The sequence below is a fragment of the Narcine bancroftii genome, chromosome 13 (genome assembly GCF_036971445.1).
Source record: "Narcine bancroftii isolate sNarBan1 chromosome 13, sNarBan1.hap1, whole genome shotgun sequence".
NCBI classification, from domain to species: domain Eukaryota; kingdom Metazoa; phylum Chordata; class Chondrichthyes; order Torpediniformes; family Narcinidae; genus Narcine; species Narcine bancroftii.
The window spans coordinates 44,482,156-44,504,399 of NC_091481.1; the positions used below are offsets into that span (position 1 = coordinate 44,482,156).

At 41.6% G+C, this 22,244-nt stretch overlaps 1 protein-coding gene across 2 annotated transcripts in view; it reads left to right on the forward strand.

The window, feature by feature from the left end:
* Window positions 1–22,244, forward strand: part of LOC138748470 (uncharacterized) — a 126,108-nt gene that overhangs the window by 83,495 nt on the left and 20,369 nt on the right. The window lies entirely within an intron of this gene.

The following is a 22,244-nucleotide window of genomic DNA, read 5'->3' on the forward strand; positions in this document are numbered from 1 at the left end:
GGGCTCTTTACTGTGACACATTTCGATATAATGTACTACTAAGTCAAGATGAGCTTTTTAACGATTTATTGATGAACCCAAAGACTTGTACCGATTTATTATAATTTACTCTGAATATTTCAAGTAGTAATGTCTATTTGGGAACAATCTATTACAATGATGTTTGTGATGAAAGATCTATAATAATGAACATTTAATCTGTGGTAATGGTCAACAGAAAATATGTAAACCTCACAAACTCCTCGTCTTTATATTGCCATATTGTTCAACGCATGCTAACTAACTGCTCAAACCATGCACAACCGTCACACCTGTGCCAACTCCCAGTCTCTAGCGCATGTGGACTGTATGTGCGCAGCCTCCGGACCCCAGGACGCCGCCGACACCCACAGCCAAACCAACAATGCTAAACAACGAGCCTTTGGCTCTTAAAAAGTTACTTTGTGGATTGGAGTTTTACTGTTGTTTTAATTTGCCATCCACTCCCTATCCTTGTACTCAGATCTTGTTGTTTAACATGGTTTAATTTCTCACATGTTCAAGGTCAGAGCAAATTGGACCATGCAATGATCAAAATACTTATCAATTTTCAAAGTGAATTAAAGCACACTATAGGAGAGTTATTGAATAAGATTTAACCTGGAGCAATGTTAGGTCAAGTGGTTAAAAGGTCATTCTCTTAACTTGGAGACACAAAATAGAGAATAGACAATTCTTCATCGATTTCACAATGTGAATTTTCTTGTATGTGTACTGAAGTGAGAGATATCATGCTTTTCACTTTAATGCCATTTTCTCTTGGCTCTGGATTACCCTTGACCCTTAATCAATACGTAGAGGAATCGACTCAGGATGGTGTAATACTGGATCTCCTGTTAGGGAACGTGATAGGTCAGGTGTCTGAGGTTAATGTTGAAGAACAAATTGGGTCTCGTGATCTCAACTCTATTAGTTTTAGGGTAGTTTTAGGGAAGAGCAAAGAAGGGCCTAAAGTTGAGGTTCTGGATTGGAGAAAAGCAAATTTCAAAGGAATAAGAATGGATTTGGGGAGTATTGAGTGGGACAGGATTTTTTCAGGAAAGGATGTAAATGAAAAATGGAGAATATTCAAAGAAGAAATTTTGAGAGTACAGAGTAGATATATCCCAGTGAGGATCAAAGGAAAGGCTGGAAGTCATAGGGAGCCTTGGTTTTCGAGGAATATTAGAAATTTGGTTAGGAGAAAGAGGGAGGTGTACAAGAGGTATAAACAGCAGGGTGCTGAGAAATTGAAAGAGGACTACAAGGAGTGTAGAAAAAATCTTAAGAAAGAAATTAGAAAGGCCAAAAAGAGGCACAAAGAGGCTTTGGCAGGTAAAGTAAGAATAAATCTAAAGGGTTTCTATAGGCACATTAAAAGTAAAAGATTATTGAGGGATAAAATTGGACCCTTTGTAGATAGGGAGGGTAGGCTATGTGAGAAGTCAGAGGAGATGGGGGGAATTTTAAATGATTTATTTTCCTCGGTATTCACTAGGGAAAAAGATATTGTACCAGTTGAAGTAAAGGAAAATAGTGGGGAGGACATGAATCATTTAAGGATAACTGAGGAGGTAGTGATGGCAGTGTTAAAAAAGATAAAGGTGGACAAATCTCCGGGTCCGGACAAAGTATTCCCAAGGACACTCAGGGAGACTAATGTACAGATAGTGGGGCCATTAACAGAGATATTTAGGATGTCACTGGTCATGGGGGTAGTGCCAGAGGATTGGAGGGTGCCTCATGTTGTTCCGCTGTTTAAGAAAGGGTCCAAATGTAAGCCTGGAAATTATAGACCTGAGTGTCTGATGTCTGTGGTGGGTAAGTTGATGGAAAGTGTTCTGAGGGATGGCATTTACAAATATTTGGAAGAACAGGGATTGATAGGTAGTAGTCAGCATGGTTTTGTCAGGGGTAGATCATGCTTATCAAACCTTATAGAGTTTTTCGAGGGGGTTACGAAAAAGATTGATGAAGGGAAGGCTGTGGATGTTGTATATTTAGACTTTAGAAAAGCTTTTGACAAAGTTCCCCACAGGAGGTTAGGTAAAAAGGTGGAGGCATTAGGTATAAATAAGGAGGTAGTGAAATGGATTCAGCAATGGTTGGATGGGAGGTGTCAGAGAGTAGTGGTAGAAAATTGTTTATCAAATTGGAGGCCGGTGACTAGTGGAGTTCCTCAGGGATCGGTCCTGGGTCCACTATTGTTTGTTATATATATTAACCATCTGGAAGAAGGGGTGGTGAATTGTAAGTTTGCAGATGAAACAAAGGTTGGTGGGATTGTGGACAGTGAGGAAGATTACCGTAGCTTAAAAAGAGATATAGGAAAGCTAGAGGAGTGGGCTGAGAAATGGCTGATGGAATTTAATACGGATAAGTGTGAAGTGTTGCATTTTGGAAAGGCAAATCTCAATAGGTCATATACATTGAATGGTAGACAATTGAGGAGTGCAGAGCAACAAAAGGATTTAGGAGTTATGGTAAATAGTACCCTCAAAGTTGATACTCAGGTAGATAGAGTGGTGAAGAAGGCATTTGGAATGTTGGCTTTCATAAATCGGAGTATTGAATTCAAGAGTTGGGATGTTATGATGAAATTGTACAAAGCATTGGTGAGGCCAAATTTGGAATACTGTGTGCAGTTTTGGTCACCAAATTATAGGAAGAATATAAACAAAATAGAGAGAGTGCAGAGAAGGTTCACGAGAATGTTGACAGGATGTTGGGGTTTGAGTTACAGCCTGGTGCTTTTTTCTCTAGAGCGTAAAAGATTGAGGGGGGATTTGATGGAGGTGTTCAAGATTTTAAAAGGGACAGAGAGAGTCAACGAGGATAGGGTTTTTCAATTAAGAGTGGGGGATATTCAAACCAGAGGCCATGGTTTGCGATTGAAAGGGGAAAACTATAAGGGGAACATGTGGGGAAATTTCTTCTCGCAAAGGGTGGTTGGGATGTGGAATAAGCTTCTGGCGGAAGTGGTTGAAGCAGGAACGTTATTTACATTTAAGGAAAGACTGGATAATTACATGGAGGGGAGAGGATTGGAGGGGTATGGACCAGGTGCTGGTCAGTGGGACTAAGAGGGTGGGGATTTGTTCCGGCATGGACTAGTAGGGCTAAACTGGCCTGTTCTGTGCTGTATATGGTTATATGGATGCAGCAATAGTTTATCAGGGGGGAAAAAGTGCGTTTAGCCAAAAGAACTCTATGAGATAAGCGAACTTAATGGTGGAGCTTTGAATATTTCAAAATATGTCATCATCCAACACTGCTTGTTTAACTCGTTTGAATGTCAAGAAGTTGCAAGTCCAAGGATATGAATTGATGTGTTCAGTAAGTGGAAGGTCTTTAAAGGCTTGCATTTTCCTGTTAGGATTAAAGGCAAAGCTAACAGGCGTAGGGAACCTTGGTTTTCAAGGGATATAGCGATCTGGTTAAGAAGAAGAGAGAGGTGTATAGAAGGTATAGGCAACAATGAGGCACTAGAAGTGTATAGAAAATGTAAGAAATTAGAAAATACTCAAGAAGGAAATCAGTAAGGCAAAAAGAAGACATCAGGTTGCTTTGCAGATAATGTGAAGGTAAGCCCAAGGGTTTCTAAAAGTATGTTTTGACTGAAAGGGTAGTAAGGGACGAAAATGTTCCCTCAGTAGATTAGAGTAGTGGAGTCTCACAAGATGGGGGAGATTTTAAACTTTTTTTTTGTATCAGTATTCACATAGGAAACTGGCATAGGGTATAAGAAGGAAGGGAAACAAGCAGTAATGGCATAAAACATGTGGAGATTAAAGAGGAGGAGGTGCTTGGTATCTTACAGCGAATAAAGGTAGATAATTCCCTTGGGCTTAACATGATATTCCTTCAGACCTTGAGGGAGATGTGTAGTAATTGCAGGGGGCCTGGCAGAGATATTTAAAACATCCTTATCCACTGGTGAGGTGCCGGAGAATTGGAAGGTAGCTCATGTTGTTTTAAAAGAGGCTCCAAAAGTAAACCAGGAAGTTAGGGGTGTCGTCAGTAGTGGGTAAATTATTGGAGAGTATTCTGATATACAAGTATGTGGACAGCCAAAGGCTGATTAAGGATAGTCAGCATGGCTTTGAGTGTGGTAGGTTATGTTTAACCAATGTTAGGTCTGCTTTGTTCATGAATGAGTGAGACAAACACCAGACTGAGTCGAAATCAGGGTTCTTTGTTCTTTATTACCGGATTGTAACACTTGCGACTAACAAAGTTAGTCGGAGAATGCATTCTGCCATTATCAGCAAAATGGTGATTTTTTATACCCTTGGATATGTGCTTAGAACATCATCATATCATTACTTGTCCAATGACTAAAACTGTTGCTATCCTTTCCCTGCTAGCTTCCTGCCTCTCAATCCATCAATGTCTCTCTTATCTTGTAAGTACAAGGATGCATTTACATCTTGTTACAGCCCTGTACATTCCCATCTCATGATGTTTTACCTAACAGGAGTACAAGGACACCTCCCCTTCTTGTTACTGCCCTGTACAGGGTAACTCCCTACACATTCCCATCTCATGATGTTTTACCTTACAATCCCTCCTTTGTCCTCTTTAGAGGACAATCTCGCCCTGACTATGCTACCACCGCGTTACATTAGTTCGCCTATTATTGCCAAGCTCTATACGGGTTCTGTTCACAGGGCAGTTCGGCTGGTGGGCGAGGGCTCCCCCAACCCTCCTTTGCGTACACCCCCCATCCGTCACCCCGATCCCATTGCCCGTTTACAAGTTTCATCCCATTTGCCCCAAAGCAAAAAACTAGCTAACCCCCCGTACATTAGTAAATACCCAAGTTAACATATGGTCTACAATCTGATTAATAATGTTTGTGTTACAATCAATGTTATAATATTTGTTCTACAATCAAGGTTATAATATTTAGGTTACAAGCAAGGTTAAAATTATATGTGTAACAATCTAATTCACAATCCCTCCTTTCCATCACATTCCCCATCAGACTCCAGATCGATCTCAGCAACTTTCTCCGTCTCCTGTAATGTGAGATAGTCTTGCTCCACAGCCTGCACAGCTTGATATTTCGGAGGCAGTTCATCACGGTCAGCAAAGGCTCTCTCTATGGTCCTCGTGACCAGCGTTCGAATGCATGGAATACAACAACAGCCACAAGTGATAAAAATTGATACAGAAATGAACAAACCCAGCAAAAGTTGTCCTAACAATGTGCTCCATCTCCCAAACACTCCCTGTAATCAGGATAAAACAGGATTGGAGACTCCAGACTGGGCTTTTAATTCTTTCGCCAATGCCCTAAGTTTCGTTAACCCCTTAGTGAGTGATCCATCTGGCCCTGTGTTATTAGAGATAGAAGTGCAGCATAGATCTCCAAACATAGCACACACTCCACCTTTCTCTGCCAGGACCATATCAATCGCTATCCTATTCTGAAGTGTCATAAGGGAAGTTTCTGACAGTTGTTGATGTATTGCCTCAACAACGTCCCTGGTCAAATTTGCAAGGCGCTGGACATTATAGTGAATAAGGTTGATCCTATTAACATTCTTATTTACAGTGATGGGAAAAATTGCACTAAAAACAGGAAAGCTTTCAAACCCAGCTGCAATCTCATCGGCTAATTTAAATTCGTCCGGAATATTCCGGGCTTGGCCAATGGCATCAATCCATACCCCATCAGGGTTCCTTCCTCCCGGCCCCAAGAGTCCAACACTCCTCCTTTTTCTCCACAGCCAACTCTCTGTGTGGCGCAATTCTAGGGAATCCTCGTCTCCCTCCTGCCTTTTGACAATCAGCACTGGCGCATTAAGGGTTACTAGAGCACACCGACCATCCCAGTTAGCGGGGAGCCAGTTGTACAGCACTCTTCCTCCACAAAACTCATCTGTGTAGTCATTCAATCTGCTACAAGTCTCCTTAGTTTCAGATTCATTTTTATTTTGTTATGGGACCTCAAAATCATCCCCTGTATATGTTCATGATAACCAGTAACCTGTTTGGCTGCCCTGTCAGGCACCCATGTGGCGTTTTCCCTGCTAATAGTAGGTCGTCTACATACTGAATCAGTGTAACATCTTCCGGGAGCTTTAATTTCATTAGGATTTCGCTAAGGGCCTGATTGAACAGTCCTGGACTGTCCTTATAACCCTGAGGTAATCTAGTGTATGTGTACCGATGTGCTTGGTAAGTGAAAGTTAACCAGTCTTGGCATTCCTCAGCTAATTTCAAGCAGAAGAATGCGTTTGCCAGATCAATGACAGTATAGTATTCGTGCTCCGGACTCAGAGCCCTAAGTGCTACATATGGGTCTGGGACTGGTCTCCCGATGGTCTTGGTAGCCAAGTTAATCTCCCGGAGGTCGTGTACCATCCTCCAGTCTTTTCTACCCGGTTTGGGAACAGGCATGATGGGCGTGTTCCACATACTGTCAGGTGCCGCCCTTAAAACCCCTGACTCCATTAACCCTTCTATCGTTCCTTTAATACCCTCCTCCTGACTGGGCGACAAGCGGTATTGTTTTCTCCATATTGGTTTCTGCCCGGGGTTGGCCAATTCTAGAAATACCTCTCCTTTTATTACTCCCACATCATAGGGCCCCGTCGTCCATATATGTGGACTCAGATTAGAAAGATATTTGTCTGAGTCTCTGTGATCAATATTTTCTCCTTCTATGGCTCGGTCTCTTTCTACTTTCTCATTCACTACCTGGTCCCATGCTTCAATATTCAGTCTGACAAATTTTCCTCCCTCCGGGGTGGAATATCCCGGGATTTCTGTCTACCTGTATTCACACCCTATCGCTTCCTTTACCATCGGACCCAGCTGTCGAGCGTGATGATCTTTGGCAATACCCAAGGTCACATGAGGCACACTTTCTACTCCTAAGCAGAACCACTCCATTTGTTCTTCTGTCATGACAACCATAGCAGCTATTCCCTCCTTACCTACAAAGATAAATGGACAATGTATCGTTTCTGTCTTCCCTTCTTTTAGAGAGTCCCACCTCTCCTCATATTCCTGGTCCGGGTGGATGGTGTAGTTTAATGTAACATGCATAGGATCTAGTGGATAATGGTAATCCCCATACCGAGGAATACTGGCCCTCCACTCAAAAAACTGTTTAATCAGCCCTGGGCCTGGTTCATCATACAGTAGCCGACTCCAGAAAATACTAACCTCCACAGAGTCTTGTGAAGCGTTAGATGGGGTCATTACTATAAACTGTCCTTCCCTTCTTATTGTATCCCCTGGGTATGTTAACCGAAGGCCCTTCTCAGAACATTGTATGGTTATTCCTAGTTTGGTAAGAATGTCCCTTGCTAATAAATTAATGGGGCAACTTGGCACAACCAGGACAGGCGTTTTAACCCTTTGTCGTCCAAATGTCATGTCGATGTTATCTGTATAGGGCTGTGTTTCCCTTATCCCGGAGAATCCTATTGTAGATAATGTTTTGCCCGAAAATGTGCTGCCTGGGGGTTTTTTAATCACTGTCGTAACTGCTGCCCCTGTGTCAACCATAAATTCAATTTTTTCTCCATTTACCGTCCCCCAAATTTTTGGTGGCTCCCAGGGAGGCGTGGTTTTTGATTCTCCTGGGCACCGTCAATAATCAAATTCAGCACCTTCCTCAATATAGTCATTACACTGAGGTGCCTGGACTTGTTGATCACTCTGCCACCCCCCGATTCTCTGGGGCCCATCAATGTGTCCACCCCTACCCCTTGCTTGTCCTCTTAAGTTTCCTCCTCTTCCCCGATAGCCTCTCATAGAGGGTAATCTTTTTCCCCTTGCTCTCCCAGCCTCCGGACAGTTCCGCTGGTAGTGTCCAGGATTTTGGCAGTACCAGCATACTGCATGTTCCCCTCTATACATTGTACCTAGCTGTCTTTCCCAACCATTTCTTACTTGGGGTCCCGGATTTATCACTGGCCCCATGACCTGTGGGACTATCTGTTGGGCCGCAAATTTAACCCCTATATGTTCTATGGCTCTCACCAATTTATCGGTTGTTTTGTCCACCTCCTTCTGGGACGCACTTTCTGACTTAGCATGCTCTGATTGACGATGTCGTTTGATTGCATGTGTCAGGTGTCTTTTCCACAAATCTTCTGACATTGTCTCTACTCCCACAATGTCCCTTAATTTTGCTTGAACCGTAGCAGGTAGTCCGTTTATTATCCCATTACGAAAGTGAGCCCTTCCTAAGGGGCTGTGGTCGGGTCTTTCTCCAGTCCCTGTTTCCCATAAGTCCCATGCTCGAGTGAAATACTCGTGTGCAGTCTCTCCTTCCTTTAGTTGAAGGGTTACCAAGGCATCCAAACTATAGGGTGTAGGAAATGTTTCTCTAAGTGCTTCCCAAAATTTATTCCGAAGTGGGTTAAATTCTATTTCATCCCCCAATTTACTGCTTCTTACAATTCTCTCTATTTGCTTCAGGGCCCCTTCTGCTTTTAATCTTATCATGATAGTTCTGACATCTGCGAGTGCTAATTGTTCTTGGCAGGTTTCTCGCTCAAAACAAGAAATCCATGGACTAGCCCCATTACTCAACGGAGGTAGTTTTTTCATTAAACTCTCTAAGTCCATTCGTGACCAGGGTACATATTTTTGAGTTCCCCGTCCCGTGATCAGTAATGGGCATTGATATCTCAATTTTGGGGATTTCTGCTCCTTCTTTACTCTTGGCATGCATTTATTTATCCCACCTTGTTCTGACTCTTCTTCGTCACTGTCACTGTCCCTATCAGCTTCCAATGTCTCAGGGTCAAAGGTATATTGGTCACGTTCATCTCTAAGATAATCTTTTCGGCCATAGTTTAGTTGTTTCACATCTTTCTCTTTTGTTCTAACTATGTCCAGGTAGGCATGTCTATTTTTCTCCCTCCCGAGTCTTTTCCTTCTACTTTCCTCCCATGGTGGATCGTATCTCGTTTCCTCATCTGTACTACACTTTTCGTCCTTTACTCCTATTACCATTCCTTCAGCTTTAATTTCTCCTGACAGTGTTGTAGTTATCTTTTCCACTTCCTTAAATACACCTACCATTAATTCTTTTTGATTCTCACTGATCTGCCCCAGCACATTAATATCTCTGTTTAAGTTTTTAATGTTCCATTTCTGTATCTCTAACTCCTTTTCTATTTTCTTGGACTCTAGAGGGGTCTCTACATCTATTACTCCCCCTTCTATTTTTATTAAAGGGGCCTGTACCTCGTCTGATGTATCCCTATTCCCGAGGTTCTTGTCACACCCCAGTGTCTCAATATCTGGATATAAGGGACGTGACTCCAGGATCCCATCTGGGGTGCCAGGGGCACCTTGTGACTCCACATATGTATAGGGCGGGGGTCTACAAGCTATTTCTACAGGGGCAGTAACAGGTGGGTTACCAGGGAGACGAAATTCTTCAAATAGAGCTAGGACATCGCGGTACTGAATCTCCTTGTCTCTCACCCTCTTTTTTGCTGACTCGCGATTAAAGATTTTGTTTTCTGTGTCCCGTTTGTATAATTGTATAAGACTCACTTATAAATGATTTATTGTCAGAGTACATACATGACATCACATACATCCAGAGACTATGAGAGAGAGAGAGAGAGAGAGAGAGAGCATAGCGAGAGAAAGAGATAGAGAGGCAGATACACAGAGCACAAGAGATAGAGAGAGAAAATGCCTTGCACTGGCCCCACTGGGAGAAAAGTCTTCAGATTAACACTTTCGTTTCAAAGGTTTTAAAAGGTTCTCATCCTGTGATCACTGGTCTGGATCAGATTGGGTCTCCCACCACTGGGAACTATCACTCCTTCCTTCCCTCCCACCTCGAGTGAGCTACATGTCAGCCCACAATGTCTGCCCTGATCCCGCAATGGTGGGGGTGCGGGAAAGAGGGAGGGAGAGAGGATAAAACAGGATCCCATTTGATGCGGAGCTGGAATTGTGGGCACAAAATTAAAACCAAATTGTATTTCTCTGCCCTGCCCAACCTGGGGATTTCAGGGCAGCACCGCCACAGATTGGGATTGGGAGGGGGAGTGGGTGAGAGAGGAGGGGGGGGAGAAGAGAGAGAGGGGGAGAGAAGAGAGAGGGGGGGGAGAGAAGAGAGAGGGGGGAGGGTGAAAGGAGGGAGGGAGAGAGCAAACCCGGACACTTCGTGGCTGGAAACTGGAAACAGGCACTTTTCCTTTCCCTTCTGTGTTTTGTTTCTTCCAGCTCATCTAAGCCTCTACGTTTTAAAATTTTTTTTTCCTCACCTGTCAGGAACATCTCAGTGCCCCCGGGTAACCAACCCCTCTTCCTCCAGCGGTCTACACATTTTCGGAGCATTTTTTGTTTTTCCAATGCCGCATTACTGGTATTTCGCTCCTCTAATTCCTGATTAATTTCCTTAATAACTTGGTCAAAAGTCTTAGCAGGCAACTGTACAGCCATAGCTGCGGGACCGCTTTCTAATGCCTGTTTTAATTTAGGTTCTTGTCCGTTTAGGGGATCTATGTCAACGAAAATTGCTTTTAAAAATGTCTCCTTGCAAGCTGGATGACTAATATCTTTTAAAAGAACAGTCTCTAAGTCTTGTCCTCCAATTGACTTCAGACTGTCCTGTATACTCTGATTGCTCGTTTTCCACTCTCTGTTTTCCCAAAGGGGTCTGAAAGTTAAATTACAACTAGAAAACCAAATATTTGGGCTATACTTTTGTCCTGTTTCCCTGTACCAATCTATGAATTTACGTAACTTTATCTCCTTGGTGATGTTGGGAATACCCTCATTTAACTTATCAAAAGTATTTCGAATAAACTGGGTGTCTCTTAGGAGTTTGTCAACTTTTTCATTAATATCTCCTACCTGATCCGGACACAGCTGTCGCAGCCTTCTGTCGTCGTTCTTGTTCACCAGGCAGGCGTCCCTGAGAACTTTTTTTGTGTCTCAAGGTCTCTAGTGTCTGCTGTGGTATTCCACCACGGCGAATTGGGGAAAATAAATTCTTAACTTCTCAAGTGTACAGACATTATCATACCTACCGGACATTTATAAGTCAGTCTCTCAGATACAATTGAGGCCAATAAGCCTGAACCTTTGTTTTCTTTCAAAGCCCAACCTTCACGTGGGAGATTTCTCCTCTTAATAACCAGTTTAGGGCAGAAAACTCAGGTCCTCAATTGTTTATAGACCACCTTCTCACTCTATTGGACTTTGCAACGACACAATAAAGACTTTTAAACTCTAGTAGTTTCTTGCGAAGCACTTAATAAATGTCATTCAAACACCTTAAGGACTTTTATCTTGTCTGTAATCACTTACGTGTTACAATCCTGGCATGCGACCTTCAATTGTGGTCGTCTAATTTGTCCGATCTCCAGTTCTTACTGACAATCATAAAGATTTAAAAAAAAAGAGAATTTTGTTAAAACAGGCTTCTCTGGACCTTTTTATCAGCCGGCTGAGATGATTGTCAGAAAAAACAGAAACCGTCGTCCAGTGTTCACTCACCCATCACGTCGGGGTCACCAAATTGTTAGGTCTGCTTTGTTCATGAATGAGTGAGACAAACACCAGACTGAGTCGAAATCAGGGTTCTTTGTTCTTTATTACCGGATTGTAACACTTGCGACTAACAAAGTTAGTCGGAGAATGCATTCTGCCGTTATCAGCAAAATGGTGATTTTTTATACCCTTGGATATGTGCTTAGAACATCATCATATCATTACTTGTCCAATGACTAAAACTGTTGCTATCCTTTCCCTGCTAGCTTCCTGCCTCTCAATCCATCAATGTCTCTCTTATCTTGTAAGTACAAGGATGCATTTACATCTTGTTACAGCCCTGTACATTCCCATCTCATGATGTTTTACCTAACAGGAGTACAAGGACACCTCCCCTTCTTGTTACTGCCCTGTACAGGGTAACTCCCTACACATTCCCATCTCATGATGTTTTACCTTACACCAATCATAGATTTTTTTCGAGCAGTTTACCAAGAAAGTAGATGAAGGAATGGCTGTGGATATTGTCTACATGGACTTTAGTAAGGTTTTTGACGAGGTCCCCCACGGGAGGCTAATTCAGAGGTTCAGGAACTAAGCGTCCAAGGAGAGGTTGTAAACTGGATTCAAAATTGGCTAATGGGAGAAGACAGAGCGTGGTAGTGGATGATTGCTTCTCAAGACTGGAGGCCTGTGATTAGTGGTGTGCTTCAGGGATTGGTGCTGGGACTATTATTGTTTGTTGTGTATATCAATGGTCTGGATGATAATGTAGTCAATTGGATCAGCAAGTTTACTGATAACACAAAGATAGGAGGCTTTGTGGACAGCGAGGAAGATTTTCAAACCTTGAGAGTGATCTTGTCCAACTGGGAGAATGGGCCAAAAAATGGCAAATGGAGTTTGATGCAGAAAAGTTGTTGATGTTGCATTTTGGAAGGACAAACCAAGGTAGGACATACATAGTAAAGAGTAGGGCACTGAGGAATGCAGAGGAACAAAGGAATCTGGGAATTCAGAAACATAATTCTCTGAAAGTGGCGTTACAGGTAGACAGGATTATGAAGAAAGGTATTAGCATCTTGATTTTCATAAATCAAAGCATTGAGTACAAGAGTTGGGATGTTATGGTGAGGCTGTCTAAGAAATTGGTGAGGCCAAATTTGGAGTGTTTTGTGCAGTTCTTGTCGCCAAACTACAGGAAGGATATCTAAGATTGAAAGAGTGTAAAGAAGATGTTGTCAGCTCTTCAGAAGTTGACTTACAGGGAAAGATTAAACAGGTAAGGACTTTATTCCTTGGACCGTAGAAGAATGAGGGGAAATTAGATAGAGGTTTACAAAATTATGAGAGATATAGACAGAGTAAATGCTAGTTGGCTTTTTCACTTAGATTAGGAGAGATAAATTAGGACATGGCTTTAGGGTGAAAAGGGAAAGGTTTAGGTGAAACATTAGGGGGAACTTTTTCACTCAGAGAATGGTGGGAGTGCGGAATGAGTTGCCATCTGACATGGCAAATGTGGGTCCACTCTTAAGTTTTAAAAATAAACTGGATAAATATATGGATGGGAGTGGTCTGGAGTGTCATAGAATGGATGCAGGTCAATGGGACTAGCAGTATAATGTTTTTGGCACAGACTAGATGGACCAAATGACCTGTTTTCTGTGCTGTAGTGTTCTTTGGTTCTAAGGTTTTTACCTTACAGTAAATATGTCGGGGAAATTGTATGCCTGGAGGGTTATGGAATGAGAGCAGGTCAGTGAGATTAGGGAGATGATGGTCAGCAAAGACTAGAAGGGCCAAATGGCCTGTTTTATTTTATGCTGTAGCGTTCTTTGGTTCTAATTCAGACAAATGAATGTGAGGCAAAGAAAGAAAATCTTTTTTGTGCACTTCCCTACGTGCAGAGCAATAATAGAATCTTGATCTTGAATTGTTTTATAGATTGTTGGAAAGGACCTGAGGGAAAAAGCTTAATTTATAAATCTGAATATTTCCTGAAAGACCAGATAGAGATTAAGTGGAGAAATTTACCCAAATGGAAAAGCAGCGGAAATTGGATCATGTTCTGGGGAATCCTTGAATAAAGGAATATTATTTTGAAGAGACGTCCCTGAGGGGAAATCATTGAAGATTATTTTTATATGCAAATATCTCACTGAACTTGCATGGTTTCCTACAACACCGTTTCCATGTATTTCAGAATATTAATTGTGTTTATGGTTTGATTTTTAATGCACAGCTGATGTTCATATTTCAATATAGTGTTCATAGGGTGCTGAAGAAATTAGTCTGAATCAGTGAGAAAGTCATGTAATGCCTTTGGCACTGAATGTATTTTTTTCAGTCTTTCGTAGATTTTTTAAATTAAATTTCTCTTTCAACCAGTCCCTATTGCAATCTTTCTTCCTATCCCACCATTCTGACGTTGACCTTATTCCCTAAATGTATTGCAAATGTATTATGAACCCAAATGAAAATTGATTTGGAATACCATTACTTTTCAGTTACTGGGCCAAATGCTTTGCAACCTTTTGTAGTCATGTAATTTTCCTAAGCTGTTTGGTACTTTCATCAAAAATTGCCTGCATGCTTAAGCAATTTTTACTGCGGTTTAAAGCCAATTGTAACTATGTCACTGAACTGTTAAAAATATTGTAAGATTATAGATTTCCTACTCCTTCCTCCATTTAGCTAAGATTTTAGAGGGCTGCTGTCAAATTAGTTTGAACAAACACCATGACCACCTGTAGTCAACATACACAAAAATATATTGTGAGAGATCCAAATTGAGTAACCCTGGAAAACGTGCACTGGAATTGTGATACATGATTAATTCATACCATTTTAATCAGATGCACTTACAATTTGAGCTCACCTCTATTTCAAAACTTCAATGTCAAAATACCACTAACAGTCCAATTTATTATATGAGTGGATTCAAATGGAGAACAGCAATTTCAGCAAGCGCTGATTAAAACTATCCAGGTGAGATGCAAATTGCCTGGAAAAATAATTGAGCAAGCTATGCTATTGGACAGAAAAAAAAATTATGACTTTTTGGGGAGGAGGAGAGTAACTTTTTATCTGCAAAGGTCCAATATCCAGGTTCAGATCCACAGATCAAATTCTTTTTAGTAGAGATGCACCAAAATAAAACCAGTAATTAATAGGCAAGAACCTAGCATGGATACCATGTAATTTTCAACATCACGGTTAACTGGGTAGCGCCAGTGACCCATGTTTGAATCCAGTGCTGTGTGTCAGGAGTTTCTGTGTGGGTTTATTTTGGGTTCTTTGGCTTCCTTCCACCCTTAATTGGTGTATTTGGAGGTCATGGATCTGTTACTGTGCTGAACAACTAAATAAAAAAAATTAGACCCCTCTATCCCTTATAAAATTGTTAAAAATTAATGAAAGATCACTAACTTGTTTAAGGAAAATTTTCATACTGAATCATGTTAAATTCTTATCTCAATCTCTTCTGATGACATTAATAGGGTGGTGGGTTAATATTATTAAGATGAATACTCTGCCTAAGTTTTTTGTATTTTTCAAGCTGTCCCAGTATTTGCTCCTAAATCTGTTTTTGATTCATTTATTTCCTCTTTTATATGGAAAAATAAGTGTGCTCATTTTAAAAAAAAATTCTTCAAAATGCTAAAAGAAATGGGGGCTTGGCATTACCTAATCTGAGACTTTATTATTGGGCTGCAAACAGAAGCATCATTATTTGGATACATCGGAATGAATATTCAGGCGCCTCAGTATGGATTTATTTAGAAATTAAATTTATTAAAAGACATTCTCTTATCTCAATACTTGAAGCACCTTTGCCTTTTTTTGGTCTCCATATTTCCTGATAACTTAGTAGTTAGACACACTTTGCATATTTGGTTCCAATTTAGAAAGCACTTTGGTTATCACAAATTTTTATTAACTAGTCTTATTGTACATAATTTTTTTTACCTTCAGTCTGTTAGGAATTAAAGTACCTTTAAAGAAATTGCTCGAGACAAAAATTGAGAACAAAGAACATTTATTACAACAACAATGCAAAGTTGGGTGCTTCCCCTTACCCTGGGAATACACACACACACTGGGGCTCACCCAACTTTTATACAGTTGATTTCAGTGTAGGAATACCCTCCCCCTTACATTCTTCTGCCTCCTGCTGGAGAGGTTTGGCATTAGGCAATCCTGCCTGCCTACGTGCAATTTCAGTATACTTGGAGAACCAGGGGGGGTATCCTGTCGGTGTCCCTTCATGTCATTGTCCTTATTCACACCTTCCTGATTCTCGGGGCTACAGTCTCTTGATATGCAGAGTTGACTCATTCTATCTAGGGTTGGCTAATTTCATATGTATAAATCTGTGTATGGTTAGCTAATTAGAAATGTATGACTTGGTACTTCTGTCCAGGGCTAGGAGACCCTTATCTGATCCAGACTACCTCAACTTCCTACATTCTATTGTACCTTACCATTCCTTATCTTAGTCCTATGGTCTTGTCACAAAGACTAGAAGATTCTTATGTTAATCGTGCTGACTCTGCTTTCCTGCATCCTAAGCCCCAAGCTTATCCTGTTTGAACTGGTTACAGCCATTTTACTGATGAACTTTAGTTTCTTCCATGTTCATAATTTTAGATCAATTTTCCCATCTCTCACAATCCTCACTTTTCTTTTAGATCAGTAATACTGATCTTTCACCATGATCAGTGTTACTGATCTTTGGCTACTAGTGTCAGTGTGACTGATCCCCCCCCCCCCTTCCTCACTTTTCTTTTAGATCAGTAACACTGATCTTTCAAGTGTAAGGTGTAGTTTTACCCAGCTGGTCAATAACCGAATTGTAACACCTGTGTAAAGTCTTTAGGTAGGGGAGCACCATGAAGGTCAGGGGAGTGAGTCCAGCTGCTTATTAGGGTTTGGAGTATCAGGCTCCAGTTCTCAGTAAAGAGTATAGTCCATCCCATACGTTGAAATATTGAAGCAGTGTCTTTGAAGCACACGACCTTTGTAAGTGTTGTCCCGACGAAGTCTGTGAGAGGCGCTGCCTTCAGCAGCGAACAAGTAGCAGTCTATGAGAAGCGCTGCCTTCAGCAGCGAACGAGTAGCAGTCTATGAGAAGCGCTGCCTTCAGCAGCGAACGAGTAGCAGTCTATGAGAAGCGCTGCCTTCAGCAGCGAACGAGTAGCAGTCTATGAGAAGCGCTGCCTTCAGCAGCGAACGAGTAGCAGTCTATGAGAAGCGCTGCCTTCAGCAGCGAACGAGTAGCAGTCTATGAGAAGCGCTGCCTTCAGCAGCGAACGAGTAGCAGTAGTCAGGCGGTTCCGTTTGATTGTGGCTCGTATCTGATGTCCTCTGCAGCCCCGAACCCTAGGGCCACCGATCTCCGAAGGCTGTTTGGAGCCTGATATTAAAGTGTCAAGCAGCTCACGTTGTTGGAAACTGGTGCTCCCTTTCATGGGGTGATGAAAAGTGACCAAGCGGGGGGGGGGGGATTGTTTCTTGTGATTTAACTGTGTGTTGCAGCTTGTCTGCTAACATTAGCATATATATCATTGAACTTGTGAGTTGCAGCCTGTCTGTGTACATTAGCATATGTATTAACTCTCTCTCTCTCTGTTACATGTACAATGCTGACTACCATTCTGTCTGTCTTTGTCCCACCATGTCCTTTGTGCTATCGCTTGAAAACTCCTGTCTTTAATACCTGTGTAGGCTATGATACAAATTAGATGTACTCCACTAAAGCTGTTTAATTCCCCTGGTCCGTATTGGGATCCCTTATATCCCATTATGATTATACATTAAATCTATGCCCTGTCTACATTCTAAAGGAGCTGAATTGTAACCTCTGCTGCCCCTATTCCAGGGGGCTTAAAACATTAACGAACAATATTCCAAAGAAATTAGTAAACAACAATGAACAATACATGTAAAGCTCATTAAAAACAGCATTAAAATACAATAAGAACTGAATAAAGCACAATAAATGTAAAGCTCATTGAAAACTGCAATAAAATACAATAAGAACTGAATAATCAAAAGACAAGTAAAATACAACAATAACTGAATAAACCATTAAAGAAACGAAAAAAAATGTTAAATTACGGCACTTTGTAACAATCTGACTTTCCTTTGTGTTAGTGTAAAAATTGTAAAATGAAACACAAACCATATTTGCATGGGTTTTGAATATGTTAGACCTTATTAAAATGCAGTTGGAGCTGCTTGTCTGTATGGGGCACAACCCTCCAATTTGTTAGAGTGAGTACATAACAGACATTGCAGCACAAGAGCCCCTGCAAGAGAACTTGAAACATATTCAACCTTTAGTTCTGCCTTAAGTAAACTGCCTTGTGCCACAGCTCACAGGAGCTGGCCTTATTTAAAACAGTCTGTAAAACAGGCACCAAAAAAAGTTAAAGATGTTCTTATGAAGATTGCACACACAATAATTTAAGTACAGGCTAGTTTCTATTATATTCCACTTAAAAGTTCTGCTGCATGAATCCTGGAGCTTGTGGAGTCATTATTGAATCAAGAAATATTGGTACCATGCCAATCTCATTCTAACATGCCAATTTCTCCAGTCCTTAAGTCAAGATGTACTGAATAGCATCTGGTACAAGATCTGTGAGTTCTCAATGATATTATTATTCTTATGCACCCAATTGTTCTGAACTATGCCACCAATTTAAATCATATTCCACCTATTGCAATACTCACACAGCACCATAGACCAGTTCGCAGGTTTATTTCTCCATTAAGTTGAATCCAGTTGCGCAGGGTTTACCTCCGTGATTATTTACAATGTAACTTCTGCACTACCGGATTTAAATATAAACCTGATGAATGGGGAAAGTTATCATGAATTAAATAACAGCGAAAATACAGAGAAATTGTGCTGAGTCATTAATTTCACTCCAGAGGAAAATGCACCAGAGAAATTAATGATTAAACTTATAGGAATCCCCATAGGAATCCCCAGAGGTATCTTTATTCTCCAGAGGTGGGTGATTTTTAAACTCACGGACCTTGACTGCTGAATGTGTAGAAGAAATGTATTAAATGTGTTGATAGGGCTCCATACCTCTAACTGCAAGACAAGAGCCTGAAGCCTCAATTTCAAGTGCCACAGTGCACTTAAAGGGACATGCACACTCCCCCTTCAACTGGCTGATCCAGCCACTTTACACATCAGATCCTTTCTTTATCTCACATACACTTAAAGTTAAGATGTATAGAACTCACCCTATTTGCGCAAACATTTCTCCCTGCAAATGTTATAACATCACTCAACTCTCAGGTACTCCCTGTGCAAAATCACATTTAAATACAGTTTATTTCATAAATTGGAATTAACTGGTAGTTAAATTCGCTAATTCTACAGTATTGAAAAAATGATCCTTTATGACATTTAAATTTTAGCATGAATTTTAATCAATATTGGTCAGTGACTGAAGTGGGAAGTCGTGATTTATGAAATTATCTCTGGTCTCTACTCTCCCACTCCCTGCACTTCTCCCAACATTCAGGAGCTGGCACACAGTCCCTGCCTTTTTTCATGTTACTCATCTACTATTCCTTTAACTGCTTGCATCAAAATGTTAGCCTTTGCTTTCTGCTTATCCTCAGATGTCTGGACAAATGCTTTTTGTGTGATCTGTAGAAGCTGGGTTATTCCCTGCTCATGCCAATTTTCTGTCTTTTGTAATTTTCTCCTAATGTCTGGGGCTGAGTTGGTAACAAAACCTGTTAGTACCAATTGTTCCCCTGCTGGGGATTCTATGTCGAGACCCCCATATTGTATATATATTTGGTCCCAAAAATTGGTCTAACTGTTCGGCACATCCCTGGGGATCTTCTATCAGGGAGGTCAGTTCTTTCTTAAAATTTCGTACTTCAGTGCTGGTCAGGGGCACATTTACGAACCCAAGACCTTCTCCTACGGGAACCTCCCGTAGGGGTCGCATCCAGCTAATTTCTGGTTTCTTTGATTTGTTTTCCTGTTCCCTGAGGAATACATCGCAAGGTTCTGCCACTTCTTCCTGAGGGGTCTCACGCTGTTCGGAGTAACAATGCTCTACCTCTACTGTTAACGGGGGTGGTAATCGAGCGCTTTGTGAGCGAGTCACCATACCACTCCGGTTCTCCTCTCTCTTCTCTAGTGGTATGGGAGGAGGAGGGGGAGGTGCAGAAGGGTAGGCAATAGGAGGGGAAGGAAAGATAGGAGCCGGCATAGGAGGAACATAAGGTGGAGGGAGGGAATGTAACACATCCCAACCCTGTGATTCAGGGACAAAAGGTTCCTCCTCTCTCTTATCCCTGAATTCTTTCTCATTCAAAACCAGCTGTTCAATGGATCCCTTGAGCCAGCAGGCTGCATATTCCCTGCTCTCAACATTGTCTTTCTGGTTTTGATAGAGCCATAGGTTCAAAGCTTGACACATCCATTCATCCTCGGATCCGAATTTTGGCCAGTACACGGAGCTCCCTTTAACCGGGTATTTAACCCATTCATTACAACAATACCTGACCATCGTCAGTTTGTCTTTACCGCGGGTCTTTCCTGTGCCCCACTCAGATAACATCAACCCAAGCGGGCTGTACGTAGCTATCTGGTGGTCACGTCCTGTGTCAGGACTCTCATCTTTACTGCCCGCCATTCCCATGCTTAGGAACAAGTAAAATACTCTTACCGAGTTCTAGCAGTACTGCTCTAGCGCGCGTCCTTCCGCCGTTTGTTCTCAATGCCTCTTCTCGGATATCACTCGCTTCTTCCACTGACCAGCCACCCGTCGCCCGTGAGTCCAGCTGAATCAGCCGGGGTGCACCTACTCTCGTCGTCGGGGTACTCTGTCAGTGGAGGGAGTGTGATCCCGGACGAGCCCCCATTTGTTAGGAATTAAAGTACCTTTAAAGAAATTGCTCGAGACAAAAATTGAGAACAAAGAACATTTATTACAACAACAATGCAAAGTTGGGTGCTTCCCCTTACCCTGGGAATACACACACACACTGGGGCTCACCCAACTTTTATACAGTTGATTTCAGTGTAGGAATACCCTCCCCCTTACATTCTTCTGCCTCCTGCTGGAGAGGTTTGGCATTAGGCAATCCTGCCTGCCTACGTGCAATTTCAGTATACTTGGAGAACCAGGGGGGGTATCCTGTCGGTGTCCCTTCATGTCATTGTCCTTATTCACACCTTCCTGATTCTCGGGGCTACAGTCTCTTGATATGCAGAGTTGACTCATTCTATCTAGGGTTGGCTAATTTCATATGTATAAATCTGTGTATGGTTAGCTAATTAGAAATGTATGACTTGGTACTTCTGTCCAGGGCTAGGAGACCCTTATCTGATCCAGACTACCTCAACTTCCTACATTCTATTGTACCTTACCATTCCTTATCTTAGTCCTATGGTCTTGTCACAAAGACTAGAAGATTCTTATGTTAATCGTGCTGACTCTGCTTTCCTGCATCCTAAGCCCCAAGCTTATCCTGTTTGAACTGGTTACAGCCATTTTACTGATGAACTTTAGTTTCTTCCATGTTCATAATTTTAGATCAATTTTCCCATCTCTCACAAGTCCAAGATATTGGATATACTCAGTGGTCAAAGCTGGGTATTCAATCTTGATTGGACCTGTACATAGACCAAAATTTTGAGCAATTATCTGCCAAATTGAAATTACCTAAGCATTATTATTTTCATTATTTACAGATTATGAGCTTCTTAATTCTTTAATGTTGAGGCTTCCCCAAGACTTAATCTTATCTGGGAATGTCTTGGGTAAACTTATACCTCTCATTTTGTTCGTTTTAGATTGGTCACAGTGTTTGAGCTACCGAAAGAAAATAGACACACGCACACACACACAACGAAAGCAGTTCAGTTTATACAAGGCTTTATTACTAAATCTAAAGCTGAATTCACGCTACAATATGGAAGCCCTTCCCAATTATACTTATCAATGCCTGGACTGGTCCCAACTGCTGAAGCGAGGCAACGACTGCACACTTGTAGTAGGTTGTCGGGGCACCGGTAACAGCTTCTCTACCTCCCTCGACTGGGACAGCTGGACTCTTGAAGTTCTTCTTGCTGAGAGATGTTGCCACCTCTTGGAGAGTCTCAAACTTCAGCAGTGGGACCATGGCTTATATTAGTTGTTTACTTCAGATCTTATCTCATTGAACAAATTATTTCATTATCTTCAAGGTCTCCTGACAGTCTGGGACCAACAAAAGAAAACTGCATCTCTGGGCCTAGTGGTGGAAGTTGGATAATGTCTACTGATTCATATGCATCCCTGGGCCCCATGGTGGAATTTAGGTGTGTCTACTAAATATGCATCCTGGGCCTCATGGTATAAATTAGATTATGTCTGCTGATTCTAAATAACAAGCACGTTCTCAGCCTTGCAGCTGCAGAAGTAAAAAATACAGTTTAAATTTTCCATTACAGAGAAATATATAATTTTAGACATAATCAGAAAGGACTGCTTTCAGCCCTTAATGAACTGTGTACATGGAGGTGAGGGGGTTGGAGAGTTATTAGCAGTGAGTGGGAGGTTTGAGCTAATGGACTTGTCTTAGTGAACCGATGTGGACTCGAAAGGCTGACATGGCCTGTTTCCGCTCCGTAAATGGTTATATGGTTACTATTAAGATCTAGCGATAGTTCCTTATCTAACATTAAGAAAGTTTGGAAGCATGACTTT